The sequence below is a fragment of the Pantherophis guttatus genome, chromosome 6 (assembly GCF_059756535.1).
Source record: "Pantherophis guttatus breed Tessera chromosome 6, ASM5975653v1, whole genome shotgun sequence".
Taxonomy (NCBI): domain Eukaryota; kingdom Metazoa; phylum Chordata; class Lepidosauria; order Squamata; family Colubridae; genus Pantherophis; species Pantherophis guttatus.
The window spans coordinates 81158078-81178135 of record NC_142068.1 but is presented as its reverse complement, the minus strand read 5'-3'; the positions used below and the strand labels follow the sequence as shown (position 1 = coordinate 81178135).

At 43.1% G+C, this 20058-nt stretch overlaps 1 protein-coding gene across 3 annotated transcripts in view; it reads right to left on the bottom strand.

The window, feature by feature from the left end:
* CTNNA3 (catenin alpha 3) overlaps positions 1–20058 on the bottom strand; it is a 957874-nt gene that overhangs the window by 908884 nt on the left and 28932 nt on the right. The window lies entirely within an intron of this gene.

Here is a 20058-nt window from a genome sequence, read left to right as displayed (position 1 = left end):
AAAACCATAGTGAATGAAAGGAAAGTACAATCTGTCTTCTGAAGAGAGAGACAGCAAGAATCCTCTACCTCTAGTAAAGCCTGGGCCTGGTGTGCTGGTAGAAACCATAAGAGAAGAGGTAGAGCAGGCAGGAGAATACAAAGGCTGGAGAAGGTTGACCAGCTTCATCCTGTGCACCAGTTACAACCTTTCCTAGAGCAGAAAGCCATGACATCATCCATGCTTCAGTTCCCCTTCATTTGGACTATTACAACACACACTAAATGGAATCGCCTTTGAAGACTTCTCAGAAGCTACTGTCATGCCCCCATCGGAGTCTGAATCTGCGGGGGAAGATGAGCTGGAACAAGAGCCAACAGAGATCAAGAGGGTAGCTCTGTTGGCCTTGGAGGAAACTAGGGAGAGTCAATCTGGGCAAGGCTTTTCCAGATTAGAAAGGCTTGCAGACAGGCAGCAGCAGGAGAGACAGAGCTAAGGTGAAAAGCAAGGACCACTTCCTCCTGATTCTAGAACATGGAGAGAAGAGAGAAGGCGAGACCAACACAGACTGAGCTGGCTGCGAAGGAGGAGAGTGCCCGCCTCCTTTCACAAGGCACACCTGGGGACTGAGATGTAAGGAGGTGCCGGTGGGAGGGGCATTTGTCAGGAACAAGCGTGTGCACTTGCCAATGCCTAGAGATTACTGTGCTCTGTCTTGTGGGGTTTGCTCGGTTTGCCTGCTTCGCTGAAATTCTTGCCCTGGTTACTGTTTGGCTAACCAGGCTTATTGGACTGCTGGCCATGGTTACTGTTTGGCTAGCCTCACTTACTGGACTATTCGCAGACAGAGGCTGCTGAAGGTGCGTGTGAGACCCAACCTAGAACTAAGGAGAAATTTCCTTACAGCAAGAACAATTGTTCAGTGGAACAGCTTGCCTTCAGAAGTTGGGACTGCTCCATCACTGGAGGTTTTTAAGAAGGGGTTAGACAGCTACTTGTCTGGAAAGGTAAAGGGTTTCCTCCTTGAGCAGGGGTTTGGACTAGAAGGCATCCAAAGTTTCTTCCAACTCTGTTATCTTGTGTTCTGTACTCTTAGATGAGAACAAGAAATATATGTTCCTTGGAACTCCTTTTCTTAGGGAAGACCATAATGAGGGAGACCATTTGCCATGACTGGAGACCGATCGCCACGATGTAAAAAAGATGTGGAGATGCTAGAAAGAGTGCAGAGAAGAGCAACAAAGATGATTAGGGGACTGGAGGCTAAAACATATGAAGAACGGTTGCAGGAACTGGGTAGGTCTAGTTTAATGAAAAGAAGGACTAGGGGAGACATGATAGCAGTGTTCCAATGTCTCAGGGGCTGCCACAAAGAAGAGGGAGTCAAACTATTCTCCAAAGCACCTGAGGGCAGGACAAGAAGCAATGGGTGGAAACTAATCAAGGAGAGAAGCAACTTAGAACTAAGGAGAAATTTCCTGACAGTTAGAACAATTAATCAGTGGAACAACTTGCCTCAAGAAGTTGTGAATACTCCAACACTGGAAGTTTTTAAGATGTTGGAGAACCATTTGTCTGAAGTGGTGTAGGGTTTCCTGCCTAAGCAGGGGGTTGGACTAGAAGACCTCCAAGGTCCCTTACAACTCTGTTATTCTGTTCTGTTCTGTTCTATTCTATTCTATTCTATTCTATTCTATTCTATTCTATTCTATTCTATTCTATTCTATTCTATTCCATTCCATTCCATTCCATTCCATTCCATTCTATTCTATTCTATTCAATCTCTGTTTCTCCAGCATTACAATTCAAATAGTTGTTCATATTTTTTATAACTGATCTGGGGCATCAAAGCTGAACCTAATAATAACATTATTTCCATTTTATTCTTCAGTATATTTCTTCTTTCTCAAAAGAATTAACCCCATTTTCAAGTTATGTCTCATGGCTGAGAAATAAGCAGGGAGGGTAATGCTGCAACTTTGAAAAATGTTACAGGAGAACTAATAAGATTTGTTGGGCACAGAGGGAAAAAGTCACTGAATTCAGAGAAGAGGGAGGAAAAAATGAGACAACGGATAACTGATTAACTTGGCAAAGCAAACTTATTACTACAGGGCAGTCAGAAAAAAGAACTGAGGAAGTTGCAAAAGAAAGTGGAGGAAATGATGGATTAGTTCTGCATGCAAAATAGCAAAGCTTTGACGATCTCAAAATGAATGAAAAGCACCAACTGAGAGACATTTGAGATTAAAATAGGATTGAGTTTGTCTTGTAAAAATGGAAGATGTGGAAGATGAAATGAAACTCTGCATGGAAGCTGCAATGTCCAAGTTATGCAAAAGGAGAAAAATAACTGTCAACAAACATTAACAGATACCCATTTCACTAAAAGTCAAAGAGCCAGGTTCTTCCAGAAAGCCACTGCATAAAAGATTAGCAGTGCTTTTAAAATGGAATCATAGGGCTGAAAGAACCCTCAGAGGTCTTCTAGTCCAACCTCCTGCTCAAGGCAGGAAACTTACATCATCCCAGTCAAATGGTTGTCCGGTCTATTTTTGAAAACTTCCAGTGATGCAGCACCTGCAACATATCCCATTGTTCCCACTGTCAGAACATTTCTCCTTCTAGGTTGAATCTCTCTTTAACAAGCTTCCACCCATTGCTTCTTGTTATGCCCACAGATTAAGGCACCTAATAAATCAATCTGTGACAGCCCCTCAATTACTGGAACTAGACACAAGAACAGGTTTTTTCCCAAATGCCATCACTCTGCTAAACAAATAATTCCCTCAAAACTGTCAAACTATTCACTAAAACTGCATTACTATTACTATTAATCTTCTCATCGTTCCTATCAGCCATCTCCTCCCACTTATGACTGCATGACTGTAACTTTGTTGCTTGAATCCTTACGATTTATATCGATTGTTCCCTGATATGATTTGATTGCTTATTTATACCCTATGGCTATCATTAAGTGTTGTACCTTATGATTCTTGACAAATGTATCTTGTCTTTCTTATGTACACTGAGAGCATATGCACCAAAGACAAATTCCTTGTGTGTCCAATCATACCTGGCCAATAAAGAATTCTATTCTATTCTATTCTATTCTATTCTATTCTATTCTATTCTATTCCTGGAAGATTGTTATCATGTTGCCCCTAATCCTCTTCTTTGATATACTAGACATACCTACGATAGTTCTCTCAATTGTTCGTCATACAGTTTAGCCACCAGATTCCTTATCATCTTTGTTGCTCTTTTCTGCATTCTTTCTAGGTTTTCAACATCTTTTTTGTATCATGGTGACCAGAACTGGATATAGCATTCCAAGTGTGCTCTCACTAGTGCGGTATAAAGTGATATTATCACTTCTTTTGATCTTGATTCTGTCCTTCTGTTGATGCAGCCCACGACTGCATCAGGTTTTGGGCACCTGCAGTACACTGCTAGCTCTTATTTAAATGGAGGTCCACTAGGACAGGGGTCTCCAACTTTGGCAACTTTAAGACTTGTGGACTTCAACTCCCAGAGTCTCTCTCACAGTGACTATTGCTGAACCAGGTATTGTTGTGACTCCGACCCCCGAGCCCGTCTTATCAGAGGGAGAAGGCTCCAAAAGTGAAGGAGAGGAGTTGGCCAGGCCTCCCTCTCCAGGACCCTGCTCTCTGGCAATGCCTCAGATGTCTTCCGAAGGAGAAGAGATTGGCCAGGAGCCAGGTATCGCCGAGCAGTCACAGTCGGACAGTGATGAAGATAAGTCTTGGCTGGATCCACGCCAGCGTCGGAGAGACAAGCGCACGCAGCAGAAAAGGAGGCATGCCAGAGATTAAGCTGAGTCACTGGACCACACCCCACAGGGGATAAAAGGGGGTGTGGTGGCCATTCAGGCTCTGTGACAGACAAAACTAAACAACTAGCGAGTCGCATTGTATCTCTGAAACTACGTTATCTACCTGCCTTGGATTTAATACGGACTGGACTTGGCAATTCTGTGGCTTTGTGGATTTGTTTTGATTCTCTGTGAGTAAAGTTCGTGGCAAGCAGCTACTGGGTTGCTGCCAATCCTGTTATTGAAGGAATTTATTGTCTGCAAGTTTTATTTAACCCCTGGCTGACTGTTTGTGTGCGTGTGTGAGATGGGGACAGAACAGGTATTACCTGTTCTATACCTATGCATCTGGTTTTTCCTCCCTAAGTATAGGACCTTTCTTTTCTCAGCACTGAACTGCATCTTGTTAGATAGGGCCAACAATTTGTCATTGTTAATTTTTTTTTTTACTCTTTCATATTCCTTGGCCATCTCATATTACACTAAAACCATCTTTTTCTAGCCAGAGGGAGCTCCTTAGAACTTCAACTATCATTGAAGATTAATTTTCATGGTCAGAAATCAATGAAAACATCTTCAATTTATAACCAGGTTGGACAGTTTAGATAAATAGTAAAAGTAACTTGCCGTAATATTCTGACTTTGCTATCAAAAAGAAAACCTTCTTGAGAAGTTCCTACTGAAATCTACCTCTGATAATATTTTGTTTTACACACACACACACACACACACACACACACACACACACACACACACAAAATCAGTATGAAAAGAGAACGATAGTTCATGCTTTGAAATAAGAAGGGGATTTTAAAAAAAACTCTGAATAAGGCTGAAAGAGCACCATCCAGTGGTGGGTTCCTCCCGGTTCAGCTCAGTTCCGCCGAGCCGATAGCGGTGACGATATGACATCACCAAACTGGTTCTGACCCACCCCGCCCACCCCCCGCGTTATTCTTATCTTTAATTTGGCCCCACCCCCAATCTATTGCTGCCTCCTGAGTCCCAGCTGATTGCTAGAGGGAAAAAAACTGTTTAAACTCTTGCCGCAGGGCTTCAAAGGGCCGCCCTACAGCTGATCAGTGTTAAAAGAAAACAAATGAGTAGACCGGTGCCTGCAAAAATAAATGGGTAGACCAGTGCCTGCAAAAATACATGAGTAAATCAGTGCCTGCAAAAATACATGAGTAGACCAGTGCCTGCAAAAATAAATGGGTAGATCGGTATAGCTCTGCAAGCAGTTAAAAGCCTGGTAGACCAGTACCTCTGCTAAATCCTAAATAATTGTCACATGACCATCAAGCCACGCCCACAAAATAAGCCACGCCCACAGAACCGGTAGTAAAAAAAATTTGAACCCACCCCTGGCACCATCCATTGCATCATGGAAATATTTTATTATAAAACCCACTCTCATAAGTACAGTAATTAAAATTTGGATGCTTCTTGCTACAAGAAACATAAAAGTTAGGTCAAATATAATTGAAAAGAAGGCTATTTTCCAGTAAATTCAATTGGTAGGAACTGCACATCAATACTCGGGCAGCTGCTCCAAAGATAAATCAAACATTGATATTAAAATTCAACCACCAAACTGCTAAGCAGGACCACACAGTGCTTGCCTGTTGCTGGGTGGTTCAAAGCACAGATGTTTTCCTCATTTTGGACTACTGTGTCCAAAGAGTTGCCTACTTTGGGGGGCACACAATTTTTTTTTCCAGCTGGGGACTGCATTATTTATTTATAAAACGCATGTTTTGCTTGATGTTTTGCCCACACACAAATTAAAGAAACCACATCACTCCCTGTTGGAGCTTTGCTGCCAGATTTCAGTATTGCTATGGGGAGGGGCTGATGGGAGCCAGTAGTAGTGTCCCTCTCAGTATGGTATGCTACCTACAAGAAACCTACTCATATCTTTGAGTACCCAAATAAATTCTATTTACCCGGACCCTTTGAATCATTGCTTAATGTTTTTAGTGCTGCTTTTTAATTGCGGCTGTTCCAGATTCGAATTTTTATGAGAATTAAATACCGCTCCTTTGATGTGTAAACTGCCTTCAAATATTAAGATTGAGATTGCCGCACATATATGGGGCTGGGTGGGTTTGCAGCATATTTTAACAGCAGCTTTTTACTCCATCCTCATAAAACTATTGTAAAAATCTTCAATGCCAACCTTAAATACACTAGTCAATAGCGAAAATATGCGTCTGCCCCACTGGTGGGATTCAGCCGGTTCTGTCCAGTTCAGGCAAACCGGTAGCGCTGACTGCAGTAGACACCGCTCACCCGCCCGGAAGTAATACCCTCCTATTTAGACACGTTTTGAAGGCTGTGCGTACGTGCGGAAGGCACGCGCGAGCAAAGAGCATGCACGGAAGGCCGAGCATGCGTGTAAGGTGCGCGTGCTCACATTTGCGAACCGGTAGGGAAGGTAAGTGAATCCCACCTCTGCTCTGCCCTAGAAATGAAGGGGGTGCGATGACTCAGCAGTTGAAGATGCTGAGCTTGTCAGCTGGAAAGCTGACAGCCTGGGTTGGAGACCCACGCTATGATCCCTTTATTTGCTCTAGCTCCTGCCCACCTAGCAGTTCAAAAGCATGTAAATGTGAGTAGATAAATAGGTACCACTTCGGTGAGATGCTAACAGCATTTCATGTGCCTCAGCATACAGTTATACTGGCCACATGACCACAGAGTGTCTTCAGGCAAAACTGGCTCCCTCAAGTAAGAAACAGAGATGTGCACGCACACACCCAGAGTTGGATATGACTGGACAGGGGAAACCTTTCTCTTTACTTTAGAAATGTTCAAATTAAGTTCTTAAAGCAATACTTCACATCCCTCACTCATCTTCAACTTCACATACTCAGAATTTAGCTGCATTTCTTTTGGGCCCCACCGAAGACTTTGCCAATTCAGGTTTTGCCTGCAATGGGTTTCAAGTCCCTGGTCCACCTCACCCTACTGGACAAGTTTTCCACATCCCCAGAGAAGCAAATTGCCTCTGATTTAACCAACTGTGACTTCTTACTCTTGGCAATATTGTTACTCAGCCTAGATAAAGTCTTAATGGAACAGAGCAGGGGTGGTATTCAGCAGGTTCTGACCAGTTCTGGAGAACCGGTAGTGGAAATTTTGAGTAGTTCGGAGAACCGGTAAATATAACCTCTGACTGGCCCCGCCCCCATCTATTCTCTGCCTCCCGAGTCCCAGCTGATCGGGAGGGAATGGAGATTTTACAGTATCCTTCCCCTGCCATGCCCGCCAAGCCACGCCCACTAAGCCATGCCACGCCCACCAAGCCACACCCACAGAACCGGTAGTAAAAAAATTTGAATCCCACCACTGGAACAGAGGATTTAGAATTTCATTTTTATCTTATTTATTTACCCGATTTAGAGACTGCCCATCTCACTCTCAGAGCAACACTGAGAACGTTTTTCAAATGTGGTAACTTTAAGATATCTAGACTTAAAACTCTCAGAATTCCCTAGCCAGCATGCTGATTTAGACCTACAAAATATTTTAGACCTATAAAATTCATCCATCCTTATTATGTTATAAGTGCAAGCTCTCTACAAATAACTCTATAAAACCTTACACATACACATCTGAGATTTTTTTTAAACCTTGGCTTGAATTGGCACTTCAAAAACAATCCTAGGCAGCTGGCGTCCCAGCCAGGAAACGCCGAAGCTGCTCAGCGCTGATACATTGTGTCTTTTTGAATCCACAACTCTCCGAACAAAGAAACAACTAAAAATCCTACCATTTGCAACAAATTAACCAAATGTATCTAATAACGAAAGGCACACCAGTCTGATCACCTGTGACTGAGTGAAAAGACTGGACATGCGCAGAAGAAAGGGGCGTGACCAGGCTGTAGAGGAAGTTTGAATGGCACCCAGTCAGTCCAGTGACAGTGGATATTATCCCAATCGGTGGAATATCTGAGCAGCGAGGGAGGAAAATATACCAGCCTCCTGTTCAAGAGCCATAAGATTATATGCTCAAATACAGAACCTAATGTATTATTACACTATCCAATGTACCACCCAAGCAAGTGACACTTGTAACCTGATTGTAAAAAATTGTTATTGTCTTTCTGATCAAGAGATTACAAGGTTTTGTCTTAGGCCCAGTACTCTTCAATATCATCATAAGTGATATAGATGAGGGAATAGAAGGGAAACCCGTTAAATTTGTAGATGACACCAAGTTGGCAGGAATAGCCAACACTCCAGAAGATAAGCTAAAGATCCAAAACGACTTGAGAGATTTGAACACTGGGCCCCTATCTAACAAAAGGAAATTCAATGTAGATGTAGAAAAAAGTAAGGTTTTACACCTAGGCAAGAAAAACCACAGGTATGGAATAAGTGGAACCTGGCTAAATAGCAGTAACTATGAGAGGAATCTTGGAATCCTAGTGGGCAATCACTTAAATATGAGCCAGCAGTATGCTGCAGCTGCCAATGCAATTCTAGGCTGCATTAACAGAGGGATAAAATCAAGATCGCATGAAGTGTTAGTTCCGCTCTATAAAGCCTTAATAAGACCACACTTGGAATATTGCATCCAGTTTTGGTCTCCATAATATAAAAAAGATGTTGAGACTCTGGAAAGAGTACAGAGACCAGCAACAAAGACAATTTGGGGGCTGGAGGCTAAAACAGACGAAAAACAGTTGCAGGAATTGGGTAGGTCTAGTCTAGTGAAAAGAAGGACTAGGGATGACATGATAGCAGTGTTCCAATATTTGAGGGGCTGCCACAAAGAAGAGGGGGGGTCAATCTATTTTCCAAAGCACCAGAAGGCAAGACAAGAAGCAATGGATGGAAACTAATCAAAGAGAGAAGCAACCTACAACTAAGGAGAAATTTCCTGCTAGTGAGAACAATTAACCAGTGGAATAGGTTGCCTTCAGAAGTTGTGGATACTCCATCACTGGAGGTTTTTAAGAAGAGATTGGACAACCATTTGTCCAGAATAATATAGAGTCTCCTGCTTGTGCAGGGAATTGGTCTAGAAGACTTCCAAAGTCCCTTCCAACTCTGTTATTCTGTTAACTTCTTTCTTCAGGACTTAACTTTGGTTGTCACAGAGAAGATTGGATCGACTTATTCTCCAAAGCATCGGAGGACAAGACAAGTAGTAATGGGTGAAAGCCTTTTAAAGAGAGATTCAACCTAGAGAAAGAGAGTTTTTCTTACAATGAGAACAATGAATCAGTGGAATAGCTTGCCTCCAGGAGTTGTGGGTGCTACCTTACTGGAGGTTTTCAAAAATAGACTGAACAACCATTTGACCTGGATGGTATAAGATCTCCTGCCCCTCCAGTCCTATAAGTCTATGTTCTTGGCAACCATCCTAAAGCTTGTCAAGGTCCTAGCAAAATAGATAGTACTATAATACGGCTTGCAGAAGTTAGTTGATACCCCATTTTCATGATTGTTCAGATCTGGTTTTTCTGTATTTCAAATGTGGAGCCTACATTTTGTTGATTTGAGACAGACAAAAGACAGACTTTAAAATAAAGACTGAGAAGCTGGGGGGCAGGGGGAATACTAATTTCTACCTTGCATTCCACTGTGAGGTTTTTGTTTCTGCAGTAATATATTTGTTGACCCATTTCAAAAAGCTAAGCAGGAATGGAGCTGGTTGGAATTTTGGAAGAGAGACCTCTACAATCTCCTAGAGCTGTAATGTAGGCTTAGCAGTCAGGGAATCCTAGAGCAGTGTTTCTCAATCTTGACGGCATGAAGATGTAAGGACTTCAACTCTCAGAATTAGCGGGCTGGGGAATTCTGGGAGTTGAAGTCCACACACCTTCAAGCTGCCAAGATTGAGAAACACTGTCTTAGAGGAAATGCATAAGGTTACCCGGGTGTCAGACTTGACCTGAAGGAGATTTTTATGTCACTTTTTCTCATCTTCCTTACATACCTGTTTTGAGCTGTCCCTATGAGTGAGGAAGATGAACCCAAAGCCACAAATAGGATTGTCTCCAGAGGTGGTATTCTGCCGGTTCGTACCGGTTCGCCCGAACCGGTAGCGGCGATCACAGGTGGGCCCGCCCACCCACCCCCGTTCCAAGTCGTGCTACTTAGGCATGTTTTTTGAGGCCGGGCGCATGCACGGAAGGCATGCGAGCGAGCAAAGCACATGTGTGGAAGGCTGGGTGCATGCGCGGACAACGCGCACACGGCAAACCGGTGGTAAAGGTAAGTGAAACCCATCCCTGGTTGTCTCCCCCTAAGAGTTATAAAACTTTTGTTCTTTCTGTCAGGAAAACTGCAGCCCACTCTGAGCTTAGCCTCTGTAACCTTTCTGAATAAAATTAGCAACAACTCAAACACCACCGTTCTCTAGCGAAAGAATTTCATGGGAAGATTTTCGGCATGAATATACCAAGACTTCATATGCCGTTGTGCCCCTCATTAAAAGTGCCCTCGGGCTGATTTAATTTTTCACATTGGTTCCCTGGCACATTGTCTGCTACTATTATGTTTTATCTGGCACTGCCATTTTATTTTATGTTTGCCCTCTCATCATAAAGGAGGAGGGGGCAAGGGAGTCTGTTCTTTTTTGATGAAGAATATGTCTGCCCATCTGTTGACCATCATCTCCTTGCAAAATTATTGATGTCCTCCTGATCTAGCAAGCTCTCTTCTTTCTAAGGGCCCAATTAGATACCCGGTTTATAAAAATAACATAATCTTGGGATTTAGAGCATGTGGAGGTAAACTGAACTCTCGTCCTCCCGGGGTGCAGAAATATACTTTCTAAATGTGGTTATTGCATTTCAAGAGAAACCTTTATTGGTACTAATATGCAATCTTTTTTTCTATCACAAAGTTGGAGAAGCTATTTACAACAGGAACATAAGGAAAGGGCAGAATTAAAATTGAAGGTGGACAAAACCATCCCTTGTCTATTTTTTTCCCCAGCTCATAATTACACAACACACACACACACACACACTCTGATCACTTATATAAAAGCTATAAATGGTATTGTCAGTATGATTTGGTTTGAACTTTAAAGTTACAAACACATTCAAGTCTTTGCAAATTAGATGTAGAAGAATTAAAAGGATAAAAACACCAATTTATCTCAGGAGGAAACAAATGGGTATTGGGTGAAAACAAATGTATTTGCCCAAAGATTAAAAATCACTGTACCTCGGTTCCAGCTATCATGAAGTATATCTAGCAGTTCTGTGAGATGCATGCATATAAATCTATTTTTATAGATTTCCACTGCAGTGTTCCCATTTTTTAAAAAATCTGAGATACAACTTCTCGGTATTAATTCTTTAGTTTTAGACATATGAAAGCCTTGTTATTTTGTAGGTCTGGCACCATGTACAAAAGCAAGCCGAGAAGACACATGGTAACATCCTTATATTCTAGTCTACTCATATTATTGCTAATTAGTAATTTACAGCATCCTTTAGCCTTACAATGATTGTTAAAGCAGCACAAAATCCATTTCATTTCTATTAGCCAACAATACAGTAGTTGGATGACTTCTAAAAGATATTACATGCTATGAATTAGGTGTCTTGGCCTACTCTTGCCATCAAGAGACATTTGCAACTATACTTCAAATTATTTCATTAATAATAGCCGCCACCACCACCCCGCCCCCGCCCCTACCCTGGGCCCTCGGCTGATGGAATGCACGGAAACCTGGTGGACACATTTCCACGAGGGGCAACCCCCCCCCTCCGGACCCAACCAGGTCTCCGTAATACCCGCCAGGTCCACTCCCCCCTCCTGAATAAGATTGTAAATGAGTGGGGCTTTATTTACCATCGACCTGGCGTTGCACAGCATCAGCCGAAGATCTAGTTAAGATTTTAACTAGATCTTTAAAATAGTTTGGAAAGTTAAATGGTTATATGTAACATATAACATTTCCTTAAAATGTTTGTGAAAAAGACACAACAATAAACCCATAATCTTTTCTGGAAACACTCCAACAGTTTTCATTTTGGCCAACTTTTGGTACACATTTTACAAACCCACTACACCCTAATAGAGTATAAAAGGTGCAGAAAAAGAACACAAAGAAAGAAGAAAATGAAACTGGAGCTGGGTTATCCATAGGAAAAATGAAAGTCAATATGGTGGCCACAACCCTGTGATCAAAGCCTCACACCTTTTTTACGTCCATGAGAGAGGAGTAGGGCTTCGATTGCATAGTTGCAGTTGCAATCTTGATTTGTTTGACATATCCTGAAAAAGCCCCTGAATTGGAGATGGTGGATAATGTAAAAGGACAGGGGATGTGTGTCAGTGGTGGGTTTCAAAAATTTTTACTACGAGTTCTGTGGGTGTGGCTTGGTGGGTGTGGCATGGCTTGGTGGGCGTGGCTTGGTGGAGGAAGGATACTGTAAAATCTCCATTCCCTCCCCAATCCAGGGGAAGGTTACTGAAAAATCCCCATTTCCTCCCAATCAGCTGGGACTCGGGAAGCAGAGAATAGACGGGGGCAGAGCCAGTCAGAGGTGGTATTTACTGGTTCTCCGAACTACTCAAAATTTCCTCTATCGGTTCTCCAGAACTGGTCAGAACCTTCTGGAACCCACCTCTGATGTATTATGGGCATCCCAGATGGACCCCAGATGTTGATCTTCACTGCCCATCATGGATCTAGCCAACCAAAGCATTGTACAAAGCTATAAAGCAGGTCATCAACCTCAGGTTTCCTTGTGCTACACATAGCATTCCATACTGCTGTTAAGGACAGTCCTGGTCATTTTGGAGACATTTGGGCAAATAAGTCACAACTGGAATCAAAGCCCAGTTTTACCCCAAGTATGTTCTTCATTCTATGCAAGCCAGAATCTCTATGTCATGGTTCAGACGGATGCCCTAATTAAATCATGGGCCTCGAGCCAGGCTTCAAAAGAAATCCAGTTATTTATTAGGAGCTTCATGTTGGCATGTTCCCAAGTGAAGCCAGCTCTGACCCTATGTAAATTACACCCCAGTTATGACCCTGTTTCTCCCCTCCCCCCAGGGTGTGTCATCAATCACATTCGCCAACGGAGCAATTTCACGGGTTGTAGAGGTCACTCCCCTCCAGCTGCTGTAGGTAACCCTGGGATATAGCCTTGAGAGAGATAAGCGTGGAATGTGCATCTGTCTTTGGCTGCTGTGCCGTTTCGCCGGTTTCCCATCCCCCCTGGCCTATGGCAACTTGAGAGCAGGCCAGGGATGCTTTGCGAGTTGACACTCTGAGCTAGAGACTCTTTGCAAACTGAAATACTGTGCCCTCAACCCACCATTTAGGAGCTATATGTTGTACAATGACAATGCTCAAGAAATGCACAAAATTGAAAAACGCATCTCACTTTAAAATAAAACCAAAGAACCTCTTTTATCTCTTAGGCTGCTCTTTTAATTTTACCCTCTTCTGCAATGTGGCTTCATTGACTGAAGAACTGATTTAAATGCCATTCAGTTACAGATAATAAGGGATGAAGTAGAACTCTGCATCACACAATTGCCTGTTTAACTCCAACAGGTGTAGTAGGTGTGTCTTTCATCTTCGTTTTATTCGCATTTTCGATTTTTTATACTCAGTTCTTACAGCTGGCTGTGCTTTCAGGAGCCTGGCTGGTCGTCTCCTTTCCTAATATTAGTGCTAGGTTTAGATGACTTGTGTTGTTTTGGGGAAAGAAACAAATTGAACCAATCCCGTGTTCCATTTTTGAATCAGATATAAAAGGAGATTGCAGGAAGAAAATGGCACCTCCACTAAAATCTTCTGTCCACGGAGTAGCTATTTCACTTGCTTCATGTTAAAGCTAGTCCTGTCTCATGTAACTCTCCTGTACATTTCTTTCATATAAGTATTGTCACTAATCCACAGTTCTTTGCAACAGGGAAGGTCATTGTAAAATATGGCACATTTCACAGAATGTCCAACTAGTATTATTAACAATATGACTCCAGGATGCCTGCGGGAAGATCAAATAAATCAAGATGTGGCCACAACAATCCAGTTCAATCTCTATTTTATTTCTGTCACAATGTAGGTCAAAAATAAGCATGGCAACATGGGATATTTAGCTGGTCAGATTGAAAGAAAACTATCAAAAGTCCTTCAGTATTAGCGGTATTCCCCAGTATTCTGGGGAACCGGTAGCGGAAATTTTGAGTAGTTCGGAGAACCAGCAAATACCACCTCTGGCTGGCCCCAGCCCCATTCTATTCGCTGCCTCCCAGCTGATCAGCTGGGTCTTCTTTTGTTGCCCTGCACAGGAGAACGGAGCTGGAAAGCAGGTTAGTGGAGTGGGGAGGGAATGGGTATTTTGCAGTATCCTTCTCCCAGGACTGGGGAGGAAATGGGTATTTTGCAGTATCCTTCCCCTGCCATGCTCACCAAGCCACACCACGCCTATCAAGCCACACCCACAGAACTGGTAGTAAAAAAAAATTGAATCCCACTACTATATCTATTACCCTGATTAGAGATGTAGTTAGAGGCATACAGATACACACAGAGTCACAAATTATTACTCCCTTACCCAAACGAAAATACAGACTCCTCCTTTGACCACTACTGATAAAGGATTGAAAAGAATTCCCTAAACCCTTTATTCTTTTTTTTACTTTTAAGAAATAATTATTTCCTATAACAAAACAACCATTTACTTACAGTACCTATGCCCAAGATCATATGCTATGTGTCTAAGAAGAAGTAGAAAAACGTAATGTTATTCCTACATTCAAAAGAAGGTCACAGCATTTCCTTCTTATATTAAATTTGGTTTCTCTTCCTTTTTCCCTTTTTTCTGCTTTAATATAACAGAATGAAAACATAGAACAGTGGTAAACTGGAGAGGCGTAAAATTTTAGTGCTGTGTTTTACACTTGAAATAATACACATAGCTGGGTGAAGGAGTCATGTATCTAAAATTAACCTTGCTGCACCATCACTGTCTTTGAATATATTCTAGGGAATGATCTGGAGAGCTGTTTGAATCAGGCCACTCTCTTGCTTGCCCTAGCCTGCTCCTTCTATTCAGAATTTACAATGCATTCCCCCTTTAGCTCATTCAACTACAGGCATCCTTGTAAAAACACACAAATCATTTGTACAGAATGCCAATAAGCCATGCATCATGGCAGTAAACACAGCCGAGCCTAATATCAGCCACAGATCCCAATCATTGGGTGGAGGATGGGTTGTTAGCCAAGTCTTGAGAGTCACGACTGGACTGCCTTGAAGAAAAAAAAAAATCAAGGTAGAGTTATAGTTTGTGCTTCAAGAAAGTGATTTTCTCATATCTATCTATAATTGCCAAGTCTTGTAAGCAGTTTTGAAATGTACAAGGCACACGGAGTACTGTTAGCAGAGCGGCATCTTAAAAATTTAACTTCCAGCCAGGGGTGAAATCCGAATTTTTTTACTACCGGTTCTGTGGGCGTGGCTTGGTGGGCATGGTGTGGCTTGGTGGGCGTGGCTTGGTGGGCGTGGCAGGGGAAGGATACTGAAAAAACTCCATTCCCACACCACTCCAGGGGAAGGATACTGAAAAATCTCCATTCCCTCCCCACTCCTGGGGGAAGGATACTGCAAAATCCCCATTCTCTCCCCACTCTGGGGGGGAAGGATATTGCAAAATCTCCATTCCCACCTCACTCTGGAGACAGCCAGAGGTGGTATTTGCCGGTTCTCCGAACTGCTCAAAATTTCCACTATCGGTTCTCCGAACTGCTCAAAATTTCCACTGCCAGTTCTCCAGAACCTGTCAGAACCTGCTGGATTTCACCCCTGCTTCCAGCTCAAGCCTTCCTCAAGAATAGAGAGAATATAAAGAAGCCCACAGAGCTGTCTACAAAGATTGGTCAAAAACATCAAGATGGTGGGTGCACCTGTTTTTTATGTATATGACTGGCATCTGACCTTATGGATAATATACCATACCCTGCAGACATCTCTGGGCAACTCAGATGCTCATTTTTGGGTTGATTTCCCAGCCACATTTCCTCCCAATCCATGGGCTGGCCAATCTATTTAAAATTGAAAATGAAAAAAAGGACTCCAAGCTTTCTCTTCCCTGTGCCATGGATTGTCTGAATGGGAGATCTTCCATTTTCCCACCAAAACTATTTTCATAGATTCTGGCCCAGAATATCTTGGGCCAGAATCAGTCTGCCAGAAAAGTGGACTGCTTTTGACATGCCCAGATGGGAAGCAGGACATCTTCAAGCTGTAGTAAGAAGCTGGGAGCGAGCCCATAAGAAACTCAGGCTTTGCTATCACTAGGTTATTTCCTAAATAAAACATTTCTTTCTTCAGGCAAGCATGAGCTTTCAGGATTTTCCATTTGTGGAGAAAAAATATATATTTTTGGTACACAGATCCTTTCCACTGAACAAACTACACACTAACCACCATTTTGTCTTTTCATCAGCCATGTTGCACAGTTTCATTTTATTCTGCTTGTGATCAAGTACAATTCCAGCGTAACATTCTAAGTATGTTATTTGGTAGACTGAGATTAGCAGAATTCCCATGTTCTTTAAACAGAATCATTCTTTCATTCCTGTTGTGGTTTCCGTTATGTGTGGGTGAAACAAGCACTGTGGAGCAGGAAAGCTATGTACAGTATTAGCAGCTTGAGAGCCATGAATGAATGGAAGCCAATCACGCTGTTAAGATCTACTGCTCCTCAGACATAGGAGAGTAAAGAAGTGAAGCTTCAGTTTCTCCAATACATAGAAGAATCCATATACAGCAGTGGTGGGTTTTATTTACCTTTGCTACCCATTCGCTCGCGCACGCATGCTCGCTTTGCTTGCGCACGCGCCACTTATGCGCATGCGCAGAGCGTATTTGATTATTTCCAGGCGGGTGAGTGAAGCCTCGCGCCGCGGCTACTACCGGTTCTCCCGAACCGGTGCGAACCGGGAGCAACCCACCACTGATACACAGAATATATACATATGGATGAGCCCCCCATAATATCAGGATGCTAGAAAAATAAGATTGGAGAAGAGGGAATCAGCTATACTGAAACACAGCACTCCCACTCCCATTCTTTCAAATCAATACAAGAGATCCTCAACTTATGACCACAATTAAGCCCAAACTTACCATTGCTAGGCAAGACAGTTATTAAGTGAGTTTAGCCCTATTTTACGACTTTTCTTGCCACATTGAATGAGTCACTGCAGCTTTTGCAGTGACCCATTTAGTTAGCAACATGGTTGCTACGTGACTCTGGCTTCCCCATCGACTTGGCTTGTCAGAAAGTCACAAAAGCTGATCGCATGACCCTGGGTTATAAGCACATGCCAGTTGTCAAGCATTCGAATTTTGATCATGCGACCGGTACCTTCGAGACCGTCTTCTGCCACCAATAGCCTCCCACCGGCCAGTCCGCTCCCACAGAGAGGGTCTCCTCAGGGTGCCATCGGCCAAGTTATGTCGGCTGGCGACACCCAGGGGGAGGGCCTTCTCTGTGGGAGTCCCAGCCCTGTGGAATGAACTGCCCCCGGAAATATGTAAAATGTCCAACCTCTGGGTGTTTCGCTGCGCACTGAAGACCCTGTTGTTCCGCCAGGCCGGGCTATCAACATAATAATTTTAAATTGGGGTATTTTAAATTTCTGGGGTTTTAAATTGAGCCAAATCTATTAAATCATTTTAAATTTTTAATCGTTGTTTTGTCTTGTGTTTTTAAATAGGCTGTACACCGCCCTGAGTCCTTCGGGAGAAGGGCGGTATAGAAATAAAATTATTATTATTATTATTATTATTATTATTATTATTATTATTATTATTACCACCAAGTTAGAGAGATTGTTTGGTAAGAGCCCCATGTATGCATGTTACAAGTACAGGCACACCACAGTTTATCCAGGGACGGTTGTTTTACCTGCATTTTCCATTAAAGCATCCAATCCCAATGCTCTGATTTCTCTGTGGATCAGGAACAAAACAGCAGCCAAAGTATCCTAAATTTGTTCCTAAGCCATGATGGCATTTGGGAGTTAAAGTTTATCTAAGGGTTCTCTTGAGATATGATAGCAAAGAACTACACGCAAACTTGGCAAGGCAAGAGGTGGAACCCAAACCACAGCTGCCATCTCCAAGCCCATATATAGGCATTTATTTATGGAAATAAATGCCAAGTATCCCAGCTATGCTTGAACAGTCCTAGCTCAGAAATGCACTAGTGATTATCCTGGGAATCTGTTCCAATCCTCTTCTGCCTGTACAGTAATTAAACATCTAGTTCAACAACAATGAAACGCTAGTATGAGAATCCAAATGGAAAATTTACATCTAGCAATATTGTCATCTCTACATCGGAGTCATTTACCTTTCGATCACAGCAGGCACAAGATGTTGTGAGTCTCTCAATCTGTGAAGGATGGTTTTTTTTTCAATGGCTGTTGCCTTAAAGAAGCATTTCACTAGTACAAAGGTAAAAGTTCCCCTCACACATATGTGCTTGTCGTTCCTGACTCTAGGGGGCGGTGCTCATCTCCGTTTCAAAGCCGAAGAGCCAGTGCTGTCCGAAGATGTCTCTGTGGTCATGTGGCCGGCATGACTAAACGCCAAAGGCGCACGGAATGCTGTTACCTTCCCACCAAAGGTGGTCCCTATTTTTCCACTTGCATTTTTTACGTGCTTTCGAACTGCTAGGTTGGCAGAAGCTGGGACAAGTAACGGGAGCTCACTCTGTTATGTGGCACTAGGGATTCGAACCGCTGAACTGCTGACCTTTCGATCGACAAGCTCAGCATCTTAGCCACTGAGCCACTGCGTCCCTTGCATTTCACTAGTAGAGAATAAATATTCCACTTTCAAATTTCGCAGCTTTAAGTACTGCAACAAGATGACTCCAGAGATTCTGTAAACAGGCCTCATAATTATAGTGACCATATTTTCTTGGGGTGGGGGGGGAAATAAAAGGCAAACCCGAAAAAGGGACTAATCTCAAGACATGCATACAGTAGAATCAGAGGGCTAGAAGAGACCTCGGAGGTCAAACCTGAGAAAATATTATGAAGAACTTACTTCTCTAGACTGGAGTATAACCAAGAATTTCTGCTATGAAATAAGATTAGCAAATAGTAAGGTTAGTAAATCGTAAAGCATTTTTAAAACAACATGAAAAAGATTGTATGATATATTATAAAAGGAGAGTGGTCTTTGATTGCACAACTGCTGCTGCCATCTTGACTTTTCACACACAATCACACACACACACACACAAGGATGCCCTGACATTGGGCAAATACTAGAATGAACACCCTTATTATTTTTTTTCCCATTTCCTGTTCTTCATCTGCTTTGTACCACAGCCCATAAATTAAGCACACTGGTGTATACAGGCAATATTTGATTGATGACCATAATTGAGCCCTGCCTATCACAGTTGTAAAATCATGATGGTAGGAAAAGGAGCCAGTCATGTGACCGACTCGATTTTACAAACTTTTTTTGCAGCAATTGATACAACAATTGCTTTGCCTGTTAAACAAATGCCATTGAGTGGCTGAAGTTTGGTTATGCGACTGCAGGGGAGGGGGCAACCATTGGAATGTTGAATCCAGCCAGGCAGGGGTGGGCTTCAAAAATTTTAGCAAGGGGTTCTCTGTCCGGTTGCTGGGTGGGCGTGGCCATGGTGGGTGTAGCCTAGTCGGCCTCCTGCAATATGGTGGCAAGGGGGGGTGTTTTTGCCCTCACCAGGCTCCGGGGGCTTCCTTCGAGCCTCCGGGAAGGCGAAAATGGTCTCCCCAGGCTCCAGAGGCCCTCTGGAGCCTCCGGAATGGGCCTACCGGAAGTTCGGGAAGGCTGGAAACTTCCTGAACTTCTGGTAGGCCCATTTTTCGCCCTCCCCAAGCCTCCACACGCGCCCTGCACTTACCTGCATCCAAAACAGGCCATGTGGGAACTCTTGGGAAGGGCAGGGTGGGCAGGGCCAGCCAGGAGTGGGATTTGGGGGTTCTCCAAACTGCACAGAACCTTAGCTAGAGGTTCTCGTGAACCTCTGCGAACCCCCAGCAGCCCACCCCACAGCGAGGTCATAACTAGTCCCAGGGTAGGTCCACTTTGAATGGTCACTAAGAGGCTAGTCTTAAGTTGAGGACTACCTATACAGGGGTGGGTTCTACTTACCTTTACTACCGATTCGCAACGGGATCGTGCGCGCAGAAGCTTCTGCGCATGCGCAGATCACCGATGACGACATCCGGGGTGGT